This window comes from Centropristis striata, chromosome 7 (genome assembly GCF_030273125.1).
Source record: "Centropristis striata isolate RG_2023a ecotype Rhode Island chromosome 7, C.striata_1.0, whole genome shotgun sequence".
NCBI lineage: Eukaryota > Metazoa > Chordata > Actinopteri > Perciformes > Serranidae > Centropristis > Centropristis striata.
This window is the reverse complement of record NC_081523.1, coordinates 32,538,524-32,552,799: the sequence shown is the minus strand read 5'-3', so window position 1 is coordinate 32,552,799 and position 14,276 is coordinate 32,538,524. Positions and strand designations below refer to the sequence as shown.

General features: G+C 42.0%; 1 protein-coding gene across 1 annotated transcript in view; it reads right to left on the bottom strand.

Annotated features, from left to right (window-relative positions):
- cacna1ba (calcium channel, voltage-dependent, N type, alpha 1B subunit, a) overlaps nucleotides 1–14,276 on the bottom strand; it is a 148,629-nt gene that overhangs the window by 113,472 nt on the left and 20,881 nt on the right. The gene's annotated exons all lie outside the window — the stretch shown is intronic.

The window sequence follows — 14,276 nt, the reverse complement described above, 5'->3', positions numbered from 1 at the left end:
GCTTAGGTTTACCTTGCCATGATGCCTCATGCTGGATCCTCAGATCACCTGGAACACAGGTGTGCTGAGACTGCCCAGGATGGCCTGGCTGGGATCGGCATTGTGCACAGCCACACATCAGGGCACCTGACATCTGTGTAGTGGCAATCTACGATTCACAATAAGTGGAAAACAAGGAATCGCTGGAGCATAAGCACATGGGCATTTTATACCCTTACATTCAGCCATGAGATTGGTGTGTCTTTAAAAAATTGTCCACGTCAGATGTTCTTGAATGGAATTAATTCCCTTATTGGAAATATGTTGGGTGATGGTACAACCTTGAAACAAAATACTTTGCAGCTGTTCTAAACTGTTTACGTTATGTTAGATCATAACAAGTCTTGAACTGCAAAGATCAACATATTTCCACAAATAACATTTGAGTTAGAGTTAAAAGAGGGTGAAGGGAAGAAAAGAAGTCTGGAGTGCATATTTCCAGGTGTGATCATATGTGTACAATGTATAATGTGAGCTTTTAAAAGAAAAAATTCAGTCTCCCCCCTTTTGTACTGGAACTGCAAGCTCACCAACTCACAGGTGACCACAGTCTCATTCGCCCAACTACTGTTAGAAAAATTATAGAAAAGCAAGAAATTCAGTTACACTGTAACATAGATAATGTAGGACAATCATCATGAGCTTTGAACTGCTTTTAGACTTGACTGGAATACAAACATACACATTCAGTCCATAAAGAAGACCAAGCTGAGTCTGAACTCATCAGAATCACACATACCAAAGTGACTGTCACCAGACTATTGTTTCACTGTTTGCACAATAATTGGAAATATAGCCTACGGATAGTTGCACAATATACAATATAGTTTGCCTGCAGCAACATGTAGACCTACACAAAGTAGCAATCTAGCAGAATAATGTTCAGTCCCATTCCAGTGTCTGAACTATCTGTGTTGTCGGGGCCAGATAAATGGCTAAATAAACAAGCAATTCTTAATCTGTTGATGCTTATTTCTGTTCACTAAGAAATGGCACTTGTAGAACTGATGTATAAAAGCAATGTCACACTTGAGGTCTGATGATATACAGTACAACATCATTCCCTCTAGTTTGATATTGCTTACATGTCTAGCTGTGGGTTTTGATATCAACAGAATGTAATATAAAGGAACTGTATGAAACGATTATAATAATAACGATAATAATAATAATGGAAACTCTAAAGCAGATTTTAAAAAAACAAACACCTAAAGAAAGAGTTTCACTGATTTTAAGGCTGTTTACAGTATGATGATTGGGCTCTAACTAGGTGAAAAAATGTGGATTATAAATTGGGCCCTTTTATATGTTCTCCTTCTACAAACGAGACTCTTGGGCTAAACTTGCTAGTTGCAAAACATGAACAAGGGACACCCAGTGTGACCATATTTAGCTCTAAATCAATATTCTGTTGCTGTGGGTGTGACAGAAATTGACAAGGAAAACAGTGGTGGTTGCACACACACACACACACACACACACACTTTTGGACACTTCCTAAAAGTGCTTTTTAAAACATGCATTTACTGTCACCACAATCACCCGTTCGCTCTTTTTTGCTCGTCCACCTACTCGCACATACACACACACAGACTGCTCTGCCTAATAAAGGAGTCGCGCCACTCATACGAGTGACATAAAATGGTCCTAAAACGACATCAACGATACTAGCGTTTATCGTGATAGTGTCTGGGAAAATATATCGTCCGAAAAAATCGTGACAGGCCTACTTACAACCCTGATTTCAGAAAAAGTTGGGACATTGTCTAAAAATACAACTAAATAAAATGTGATAACAGCCTGAGCAATGAGGACTCAAAACAGTCTCTATTTGTTTTGTGGTTTAGAGAAGGTATAGGCCTGGTCACCTGGAGGTTGGTTGTTTCTGTCTCCGAAGTCTGATTACCAGTTGTTTTGAGTATTTAAAATGTGAAGCTGCATTAGAGAACAGCAGCAGTGGTTATCTGTGGAGTGGTGATGAAATTGCATGAGTTTACATATAAATTTCATGAACGCTATTTTCCATGGGAATTACCAAAAATCTGGCGTTATGCACTAAGCGTACGACCAAAGGAACTCTCCATCTCAAAGGACACTAATAAAAGCACTGTGAATATGACAGAGAAGTGGACGGGCTGATAATAAGAAGAGAGGAGAACAGGGGGCATTAAGGATGCAAAGCCAACAGATGAAAAGACACATGCTTGAAGAGGGGAAGCCACAGTGCAGGTAGTGTTGCCATAGAAACAAAGGAGGCTCCAGTGCTCATTAGAGACACAGCCAAGAGACGAACACTGGCTCAAATAATAGGCTGTGTGTTTCTTTTTTTTTCATACACATATTCATACCTATCAGGGTTTTCAATTAGAGTGGCAGCCCGCCAGTCTAATCTGTCTTGCCAGAGTCTCATGTGCTGTGCTAACGTCACATTTCAAGCCACTGAAGGTATATTTACACAATTCATAATATAAAGTTATTTTGCGTTGTGTTGCTGATGCCTCAGCAGATTGTCAGTCAAATCCCTGACCCCCACCTCTCCGTCCTCCTCTGAGACATGCGCACGCATTCACACACTTATACGTGCACTGAGTTTACCGAGCTGCCCTCCCCACTTCTCTGCTTCAAAACAATTCCAGCATAATAGAGAAACATGCCTACCTGTCTGTATCAGTTGTGCCACCACATGATCACTCCGTGTGTCTGTGTGCGCGCGCTGAACTAAATACTAGCCAGTCAGAGGTGATCCAAACACATTGTACCGTATCATGCCGTGGTGTTGCTAGGTGTAAGGAAGCAGGACCAAAGTGTCTTAAATTGTAGGAGGCAGACTCAGAAAACATTGTCAAGTATCCAAAAGTTAAGTTTTATTTACAGTGCCACCCAAAAAGATTTATACAAAAAAACAAAGAGTTAAATGGCGATTAACAATAGTTCTACTTAATGTGCACGCATCTACACAGAGATCCTTTCCCCCACCAGCCCAAAGCAACTGCTTTTATACTCTCCTTAATCACCAGGAGTCACTCTGCAGCAGGCTAAACTATCTCAAAGGGGACAATCTCTGAAAACAGAGTAAACGGAAGTATTTACGGTGAGGATCATCCTAGGGCTGGGCGATATGGACCAAAAGTCATATTCCGATATATTTAGGCTGAATATCGATATACGCTATATATCCCGATATTTTTTATCACAAAGTGAGAGCAAATGTTCAGTTAAAGTCAAAGCCAAATATGACATGTCACAAGTAGTTTTATTGCAACAGTTTATTTAAGCGAACATGAGTACCTCTTTTTTAAATCAAAGCTCCATAAAGTGCACATTTAAATAAAAAAATATCTTAAATAAAAAATAGCCTATGATATAAAATAGGCCAATCATTGTCTGTTCCAGCCCCTCCCCTCTCTGTGCATGAAAGAGGAGGGGCAGGTGTGCGGGAGTGCAGGGAGCAGTGCAGAGAGCTCCGCGTCAGCAGCTTGCCTGGAGCAAGGATCACAATGCAAAATTGAACTATATCGATATGCAATATGGTCTAATTCCATATCACATTTAAAAATGTATTGATATATTTTTTTATATCGATACATCGCCCAGCCCTAGATCATCCTTTGAATTCTCACTACCCCACATAAAAACATGACTGCAATCATGTCAACAATTACAGTCACAATTATCAAGGCAATACTTCACAAAAGAACTTATTTTAAATCAGTCCCCCCTCCTTTCTTGGTTTGGTCCAGTGACTAGTGAGAAATTGACTGAACTAAACTTTATACAAAAAAGTGTTTCAATTCAACAAAAAAGTCTTACCTGGTAACACAAACAAACCCAGGATAGAATATGGTTAAATAATAACAAAACAAGCACAGTTAAATTATTGTGAAATGCGAAATTGTGAATTGTGAAAAAATGTATTGGCTGTGTTACCACATACGAAGCTACCATGCGAGCCATCAATTATAGCTTGACGAGCCGCATGTGGCTTGCCAGTCGGGCAATGAGTAACTGTGCCATAACCGATGGTTTTGGTATATTTGCCCAGCCTTAAGTGTAAGCTTGGCTAATGTTACTCACCAGGACTTCCTTGGTGGTATTCTGATGACAGACGTTTTCTGGTACTCCGTTAAATGATTTTCACTCTGTGTTGTTGTGGCTAGCACTGGCGCGCGTGCATTCGCCTCCCTCCGTCCCGCCCACTCTCTCTCACACACACACACACACACACACACACACACCAAGACACACACGCCGGGTGAACGAAAACTTTTCTGAAAGCAGATAGGTGTAAGCTGGGGTTTTTTTTAACAGAGAAGGTGAAATGTCCGTTTTTGGAAATATCTGGCAACGTGTAAAGATGGGACGCAATGCGGCTCTCATTTATTTTTGCACACCTGCTCTATTTTTTCTCTTAGGCGGGAGGCAAAAATGCTTGGGCGCCACGCCTAAGCCGTATAATGGCAGGGAAAACCCTGAAGTAGCTGTGGTTCATTTGGCTCGCTGGGGTTGGGGAGTGTCATTCATTATTGGTCTGCCTCACTCTTTCCCTCTGAGTCTGCTTGTTGATTCTCCACTGCTCCAACTGCATCTGACGAGGACATTAATGTAATTGCAAAAGCAAATTACTTATTTTGTAAAAACTAAACTGCCAGACATTGTTGCCCCCAAAGCAGCTTTATAACTGGAAAGTTCACTCCTCTGATGTGAGAACAGCTCCCATACTAGTCTTACTTGTGAAGCTGTCTGCTAAATGACAGCAGTCTGAACTGAAAAAGGTGACATTTTAATGATAAATTAATGCTTGGTCACTCAACACTGGATAGATATATTCCACGGACTAAAAAATGCTGTACACATTTCCTTGCCTAGCATTCATCCCCTTGCTATTCATCCACTACCATGACCTCATGTTGCAGCATGAGTACGCACAGCCCCATGTTGCAAGTTTTACACAATTCGTGGAAGCTGGAAACATCCCAGTTCTTTCATAGCCTGCATACACACACACCACTGAGCATGTTTGGGATGCTCTAGATTGGTGTAAATTACAGCGAATGTTCCAGCCAAAGACACACATTTGCAATTATCATGCTGTTTAAATCAGTCCCAGGAAGCAGGTGGATTCTCCAGGGCCTGGAGATGTCAATCACTTGGGCTTGGATGTCATTCAAACAGTCAAAATCCAGGTCGCTGGTGCTTAAGAGAGGGAAGGTTACTGTGCGATTCAGCTTCTCCCTTGGAGGTATCCAGATTTCATCAGCTACAGAAATACTCAAAAAGAGTCTTGGGGAAACCTTCAACTGCTCCCCGGAGGATGCTGCCTCCATCAGGGCAACCAACCAAGAACTTGAGGGATGGCTGAAAACTCTTGAAAGATCAGGACTACTATATTTTAAAGCTTGGATATACCAGCATGGTATCCTACTCAGGATACTGTGGCCTTTGCTGGTGCATGAATTCCCACTGTCAACAGTTGAGGGGTTTGAGAGGAAGATGAGCTGTTACCTCCAAAGGTGTTTGGGATTGCCAAAAAGCCTGAGCATCATTGTCCTGTAGGGCAACAGTAACAAACTGAGCAATAACCTGAGTGAGGAGTTCAAGGTTGCCAGAGTAAGGGAGGTGTTGCAATACAGGGAGTCCAAGGATCCAAAAGTCTTCCAGCGAGCACTGGAAGATGGGAACTGGCGGTGGACCGCAAGATCACATGGTCTGAGTTGTGGAAGGCTGAACCCTTCCGCATCAAGTTACTCAATCAATCCATTTACGATGTTCTGCCCAGCCCATACCTCTTCTGTTGGGACAAGGTAGACTCACCATCATATCCACCGTGCCAAGGAAGAGGTACACTAAAGCACATCCTCACCATTGTCCTAAAGCGTTAGCGGGAGAGGCCTGGTCCGGCTGACAACACAACCAACTGCTGAAGGCAATTGCTGAGTCCATCTGTAGCACCATTGACCAGAGCAGGCATCCACCATCAAGGCGAAAAATTACATTCTTGACAGCGGGACATCATCCAAACCTGCCCCCAAAAACCCATGCAGGTCTTCTTGGATCAGCTCGCAACTGGCAAATGAGGGTGGATCTGGAAACCCAACTCATATTCCCATTGTGTTGTTCTCCGAAACATTCAAACAAGTAGTAATGCTGGAACTCACAGTGCCTTGGGAGGAGTGAATGGAAGAAGCCAACAAAAGGAAGAGGGAGAAATATGAAGAGCTGGTGGAGAGGTGCTGCAGACAGTGCAAAGTGTTTGCTGATCGAGGTGGGAGGCAGGGGCTTTGCGAGCAAGTCCTTGTACAAAGCCTATAGCCTCCTGGGCATCAATGATGCATGCAAAAGAAAGGCCACCGGTAGAGCTTCAGAGGCAGCGGAGAGCGCCTCAAGGTGGCTGTGGATCAGAAGGAACAAGCCATGGATGAATGCTTCTTGGACACAGGCCGGGAATCGATAACTCCTTGTCGGGTCATCTGGGTGAGGGTGTCTGAAGTTGAAATATCCGAAACACCCTATGACCCCAGGTATTATCACTGAGGATCTGTCCAAGTGCATCATGAAATGTATTTTACTATCAATCAGCACCTTTTATGCCACACGTCAAGGGGTTGGATTGTCTCAGCAAGATCACCTACTAGACAGATAGCGGCTGTGGCTCAGTTGGGAGAGTTGGTTGGCCCCCAACCGAAGGGTTGGTGGTTCGATCCCTGACCATCACAGCCTACATGTCGAAGTATCCTTGAGCAAGATACTGAACCCCAAATTGCTCCCGATGTGCTGTGTTCATCGGTGTGTGAATGAATTCCCAATGGTGGCAGGTGGGACCGTTTAGGGTAGCCTCTGCCACCAGTATGAATGTGTGTGTGAAAGGGTGAATGAGCGCAGTCTGTAGTGTAAAGCGCTTTGAGTGGTCGCAAAGCGACTAGAAAAGCGCTATGTAAGTGCAGGTCCATTTACCATTTTTTAATGCTCACTAATAAAGATTTGAAACAAATTTGTGAACAACATGAGACAAAGTAATGCAGGGTTAAAGGAGACAGACACACACAGCTAGCAGGGTCGTCACATTTGAGAGAAATAGGCTTTATGTGTACATAGAAAAAAGCCTTATATCTTTGATTTCACCTCATTAAAACCAAAAGTGTTGCATTTATATTTTTGTTCAGTGTAGAAATTCATCTCAATAATTAGATGAAATGAATGAGAGACTTTTCAGAGAAGCTTATTGACAAACTAACTTGGGGCACAGTACTACTGTGGGTTGAACGTGGACCACCACCAGTGAAAAATGTGAGCATTTTTAACATTAGCATGTTAGCATGGTCACTGCGAGTATGACATTTCCTTCATTGATTAAAAGAATGTTTGGTTAAATGGCCTACTTGGTCAACTTGTAAGTAAGTGACATTAGCTAGCTAGCGCTGGTAGCCGTGTAATTTACGAGATAATCAGAATCAGAATCACCTTTATTGCCCAGGTAAATGTGCACATACTAGGAATTTGACACTGGTTTGCTTGCTCTCATACAAAAATACAGAAATAAAAATAACATTAATACGAAGAGCACGTCACATAGCTGCCGAGTAGTCAGCAAGTCGAGGGAGGCATTTCTCAATGCTGACAGATGTATGGGATGAGCGGAAAGAACTAGATTACTAACCAAAGTCTCTGCAGGTAGGCCTACATGACAAACACCACAGGCTGCCACTGATTTTGCGAAAACTCAATCAAGCTAGCTGATTTTGATGCTTGTCTACTTGCAGTGTTACGGTTGCAGTGCTTGGATCTGTCAAACAGGACTAAGAAAGAACCATATTTCAGCAATAATTTCTCACATTTGACATACCAAGTAAAAAGAACATATTGCAAAGATATATTAATTTCCATTTTTTCCAAAGTCAAAATACCATAATTTTTGACCTGTCAGAAACCCCCTTTTTTGTAAGTTGGCTTAAATTTCCAAAGGATTCATATCCAGAATGTCATCGACTATGCCCACGTCAAATTGTATGTGATTTCAACGCAGTTTCTGATCATTTTAATGGAAAGCCATCTCAAATGCCATTAGAACACATTTCCAAATTTGTCATATTGGACATGGTGACATTGGTCATTAAAACAACAACAAACAAACCAAAACATTTTTTTTAAATAAACAGATTTATCTTCACAATAACCCTTACTTTGTCCAATGTTATGTTATTCTACAGTTTTTGAAAAATGTAAAGTTCTCTTCATGACTGGGTAATATGTGGGGCTAAATCAAATCAAATCAAAATTACTTTATTTATCCCCGTGGGGAAATTCAGTTAGTCTGTTAGCTCTTGAAGAATAAGACAGCCTGGTGGCTGTAGGAGCGAAGGATTTTTTTAAATCTCTCCGTCCTGCAATGGAGAGAGAGGAGCCGTCCACTGCTGTTTTCATAAAGGTGTTTGGAGCGGATGATCCAGGGGCTACATTTTTAAAAAATGTATTTATTAAGTCATATTGTGTGTTATCACATACATGCAGGTGCACAGTTCTGGTGGATTATTTAATATCAGCTTATTTCTTGTTTAGTTGTAAAATGACCGTCCAGCAAAATAATCAATTCTGTAAAGGCTTGGAAGAATTTGGGTGTGGCACTCAAGCCAGAACGCATTAGACACTTAATTTGATTATTCTGTACATATACAAAGTCATTCAAGCTTTACAGCTACAAGCTGATTCTTTCAGCATGCTCTCTGGCTGGATTTCCCTACAAATGAAAGTGTAAGCAAGGTAGCATGCAGAGATACATGGCTAGAAGCTGAGTAAAGACAGCAGTGCCTGGCTCCCTGCGGGGTCCCAGCCCTCCCTGACAACCAGCTTTCAGATCAATCAGCTCCCTTGAGGAGGTGGTGGCAGAGGGAAGGGGGGCTTGGGGGCTTTGGTGTTTTCCCCTCCCTCGTGTGGTTGTTTTCCCCCATCTGTGTGTGTGTGTGTGTGTGTGTGTGTGTGTGTGTGTGTGTGTGTGTGTGGTGGCCTATCAACACCTGAAGTGTAAGAACCCCAGCTCTCCACTCAGTCTTTGCCAGATATCATACTGACTGCACTGGTAGGTACTTGGCCAGATCTCCAGGGCTTTTTGTGAACTTTTCATGTTGCCTGCTTGCCTGCCTGCGTGGCACATGTATTTCTGTCTCCTGCCCGCCTGCATCCCACTCCTCCTGCCACAGCTGAACTCTTGTCTCCATTTCCTCTGCCATATTCTGCCTGGTTTTACTGCCTCAGCCCTCCCTGCCTTTAACTGCAAGTTGCAAATAAACAGTTTTAACAGCTCTCTGTGGCTGAGTCTGAGTCCTGCTCTTGGGTCAACTTGTGAACAATACAAATAGATTGATATGAAAAGGTTGTATGCAACAACATCTTCTAAATCTCCACACCTGCATTATACCAGATGCACCTCAAAAAACTTCCCACTAGAGGTATGGCTATCAAACTTTGGAGTGCATGTTTTCCAGTAGCTCCACTCTTGCATTAACTAATTTTGAGTTTTTCTCTCAATCTTTTTCTCTTCAATTATCATTCAATCATATCACTTGTCAAGATAAAGGCAAGGCAACGACCAAGCCCAAAACCAACAAAGCAACACAAACAGCAAGCAAAAAAAACAAAAACATGAATCAACAAATGTGGCTACTGAAGAGATGTTAGCTATGCAGCTTAGTGAAGCTAGCTCAGAAACTATGGAGTCAAACCCCTCTACACTCACCGATAGGTGTGTGCAACCATACTGTAAATTTTCTACACAGTATTGCATTCTCCAGTGTCAAGTAAAGTGTTGGTTTAATACAGTAAAAACAACAATGAGAACAATAAATTGATGATTTTGTTATTTTCAGTGGACTGCACAGTACACATATTTGTGTCTGCCTTGGTATGAAAGGTTTGATTATGGAAAATTGCCAACACATTTTCTGTATTTTTGTCAGGTTTGGGTTTTTTTGTTTCATGTGAAAAGGCCTTAACAAGGAAAACACACCAGATGTAAACTATCTACGAACACCTTGATGGCTATTGTATCGGCCAAGACTCAAATCTTTTTCTTCCCGACAACCACATTTTAAGTCCAAAGGTTTGTAAAACAGCAAAGTTCACAAATTGTATTGATTGTATTGACTTCTTTTGTATTTTATTTTGAAGGGCCAGAAGGGAGCTCCAAATGCATTCTATTGAAATGGTGATGTGATGCCAAATCTTAAATAGGATGTGTGTGTACATGCATGCTCCAGGCTATGTCAGTAGCCAGATTAAACCATCATCCCATCTCTTACACCTGATGGATGCCGGAGACAATAATGAAGTAACGCTAATTTAGTGGCTTGATTTAAAAAAGAATGTGTTACAGTAGCTCCTAGCTACTGCCTAAAGTAACAGACATATTATCACACAAACAATTTAAAATAAATGAAAGTTTCTATAATTACCTTAAAATAAACCATGTTTTCACAAAGTTAATGCACAGAAATGATGGTTGGCCTAAATTGCATGGCCAGACCTTTCTCCACAGCAGTGTCAGTGCTGGAGCAAGGTTTCCCTAGCCCCGTTATCATTCTGCTATAGGGGAAAAAACACTTGTTTGTATTTCTTACACCACTCACAATCACCTTAGGCAGTGTTAAGCACAGGATGCAAATAAGTAGTGGAGATATTGGAAGAGGAGAAGAAGGCCGTGTGAGCGAGGTGACTACTGGCAGACTTATACCCACATTCTAAATCTGGTGAGTCAGAACAAATCTCTCCTCGCTGTTTATGTTTATTTGTAGGTCAGACTGAAATGAGTTAGAGGCACAGTTCACATTTCCCAGCATAATCCTCTACCTCCCGAGAATCAAGTCCATTTAAACAAATGGGTTGGAGTGTCCCGTACAACATCATTGCCGGTCAAGCACCGCGACCCCCATCAGAGCCCTTCACTGCAACACTGAGCACGGCAACTTTGCATAGAGTTTAAGTAGACTTTGAAAATTTAACTAAGAGTTGATCTTTTTAATACTGGAAAAATTCGATGACAACTTTTTCAGCAATTCTCCTTCAGGAAACCTCACAAATAATTTTTAACACTTCTTGTACACACCATCCCTGCTTAATGTTGGACATTTTAAGGCCTGAAATCAAAGAACATACTGTGGATTTTTTTTTTGGGATCTTTTGATGGGACTTTTTTAGTCCCTGTTGAAGAGCAGGGCCGTTTTCTCCCCTGAAAAAAGCCTGGTTGCTGATTGGATAGAATGGGTAAGCAGGATGTGACGTAGTACTCAACGCCACAACAACACGCACCATTTGTAAAAGCCTGCAAAGCAGTGTTGCCAACTTAACAAATTCGTTGCTATATTTAGCTACGTTTCAGAGCCCTTAGCGACTATTTTTCAATAGTCTGGCGACTGCCGACAAATCCAGCGACTTTTTCTGGTGTTATTGGAGACTTTTGGAGACTCTTTCTTACTCTTCTTAATGAGCCGCGGGGGCCGAGTAAGAACAAGTCGAAGCGGCACAGTCCTCCTGCAGCAGTCTCTACCAGCTGCAGTCACAAAGCCAGAGGGGATTTTAACCCTTTAGCGCCCAGCCTGCAAATTGCTAATAGGCTAACAGTTAGCTCTGTAGCAGTACAGTGTGTATGTGCTGCTGCCGCAGGAGGTGTTCACTTAGTTATCTCTGTTTGTTTACAACAAGCACCGGACACTCTGTGCCAGTTAATTCACGATCACAATGTTTATGATCAGCGGAGATGCTGTGCATAATTAGCCATGCTGCTTTGTTTATGATCAGCTGCTGACATTGTGCACAGTTAGCAACGGTGGCCACAGTTGCGTCTCCCGTGTTTAATCCGTCGCGTATGTGATCACAGTCTAAACTGTTGCTAAGCGATTACAGGACGATCGAACACCATACGTCACCTCCGGAGTCCTGTAAATCCCTCTGGGGGCCTTTTTGTAATGGAGACACGCAGAGTGAGCGGACATTTGAGAGGGCGCGTGCCCTGAGACTTTCCCGGTGGCCACTCTTCCCCCCAAAGGAAACACAGCTAATGAGAGGGAAAAAACTGGTCATCACCCTTAAGCTTGTCACTGACTTCCTTGTGTGTATGCAACTGAAATGAAACCGGTACTGGGATTCAATTCGGTGACCCTACGGCTACAACCCCTCACACATACTGTAGCAATACTGTGCACAGCGCCTATCAAAAAAGACAAAATGCACTCTCTAACTGGGCTAATTCATCCACAGTGAAACCTAATCAATTATTCATGTTTTTGCTCCAGCTTCTCTCTTCAGAGAGATGCTGATTAGAGGATAGAGGAGCTCACTGTACAAATGCCACAGTCTGGCTTCCACAGAGATTTGTGGTGGACTGTATGCATTAGCTAACCACAGAGCCATCATCACACTGTTCAGTTTAGATTCTGATAACCCTCTATATCACAAAAGCAGTTCTCTGGAGCCTGATTGGCTGGCACCTGATTGGCTGGCTGCTATCAGTGATCATCCAACTGATGAAACAAGTAAAACAATAAATTAATTCATTCACCGGTGATCTGAAAACAAACAGGGTGGTACTGTAGAAGTAGCATTTAATTAACATATGATGTTGACCATTGATGAAAAGCTAATCATAAGCTGTTTGACATAATTTGCTGCTGATACAAAAAAGTTTCAAGCTGATACATAAACGGTCCAATATTACCACATTTCAAAGATTTTTTAAATGAATTAATTCTTTGTTTGAAAGTTAAAAGTATGACAATATTTCCTTGACCATGAAATCTGTCTTATAATGATCCTTAGCATTTGATACCATGTTGGTCTAAATCTTTTTTGCAATGTGTTCAGTTAACAATGGCTCAAATGGCAATGTGTAATGTGAAAGCTGTCATTTGCAGTGACAAACCTGTTCAGTTTGTCGTGAAACTTGTTGCTAACATGTTATCTTTATCAACTGTAAAAGATGATAATATGGGAATGTTTTGTTTACAGCCTGTTGTGCTGCACTAATCGAATGCAGCTTGAACAGCATCAGTTTTCCTGAAATGGCTCGAGTAAACTTTTTTTTTTTTAAAGATATTTTTTTTGGCCATTTTCAAGGCTTTATTTCTAGTGAGAAACAGAGTGAAAGGGGGAGACAGAGGGGAAGAAATGCGGGAAAGGGCTCCGAGTCGGATTCGAACCCGGGCCGCCCGCTCACGAGGACGGTGCCTCTATGGTACGCGCTCTACCACGAGTAAACTTTTTTTTATTTAATTTTTTTATTTTGATGTTTCTAAGTTATTTCGCTATGTCTCAAAAGCATGTGAAAAAAGTCAAGATGGGCTTTTTGGGAACTAGGCTTTACTTTAATTTCTCTTGCAGGTTACAATTAGATTTTTCATCAGTAATGTATTAATTATATTGTAATTGTGAAAGTATAATTTGAAATGTATGCACATCATTCTGAATCCTATATTTTTGGTCAAACAAGGGTTTCAAGCAACCAAGCATAAATTAAGGAGCCAAGTATACCATAACTCATATTCAAGTCGGCATACCTTCAGCCATTATGTTCGAAAAAAACACCTCCTAAAATGCAGATCATGATCACACAAAGTGTACCGCCACAGAGGGCAGGAGCACTCCTTCCTGTCTACAAAGGGGGCTGTAACTAACATTGGCACTATGAGCTTCATCACCAAACACAGAGAGCCATAAGTCCCTGGTGTTGGTTGGCGAGAGAGAACCAGGACCATATGTTGATCACAAGGCATTTACACAGCAAATTCACACGCTGACTCTTATTTTAATCATAGAAATATTACTATAGGACTTGTCGAGATGCAGCACACTGTACAGCCAGAATTGCCATAGACGCTAACCAGCTCCTCATCCTGAGAGCCAACTTGGCCATTCTTGCCACACTAGATGGTTATCATGTCTCCAAAATATTTCCTACTAGACATTAGTTTGAGAAATGTGAAAAACTGAGTGGATTTACCAACTAGGTCCAGTGCATACTTGTGGAGAAGGTTAGGGGAATCACTGACAGGAAAACAGACTTTCTCTGCCTCACCAAACTTGGCACTCAACCGAGCCACTCCTCCAGGATACGTTTATATTCAGAACGGTGGGCTGGCCATTATTCACCAAGCCGACTACCTTCACCGATCCAGGTCGTCCTCATCTACCGCCCCCCCCCAAAGCCTCCACCACATTCATGTCCGAGCTATCTGATCTACTCACCTCCATCTGTT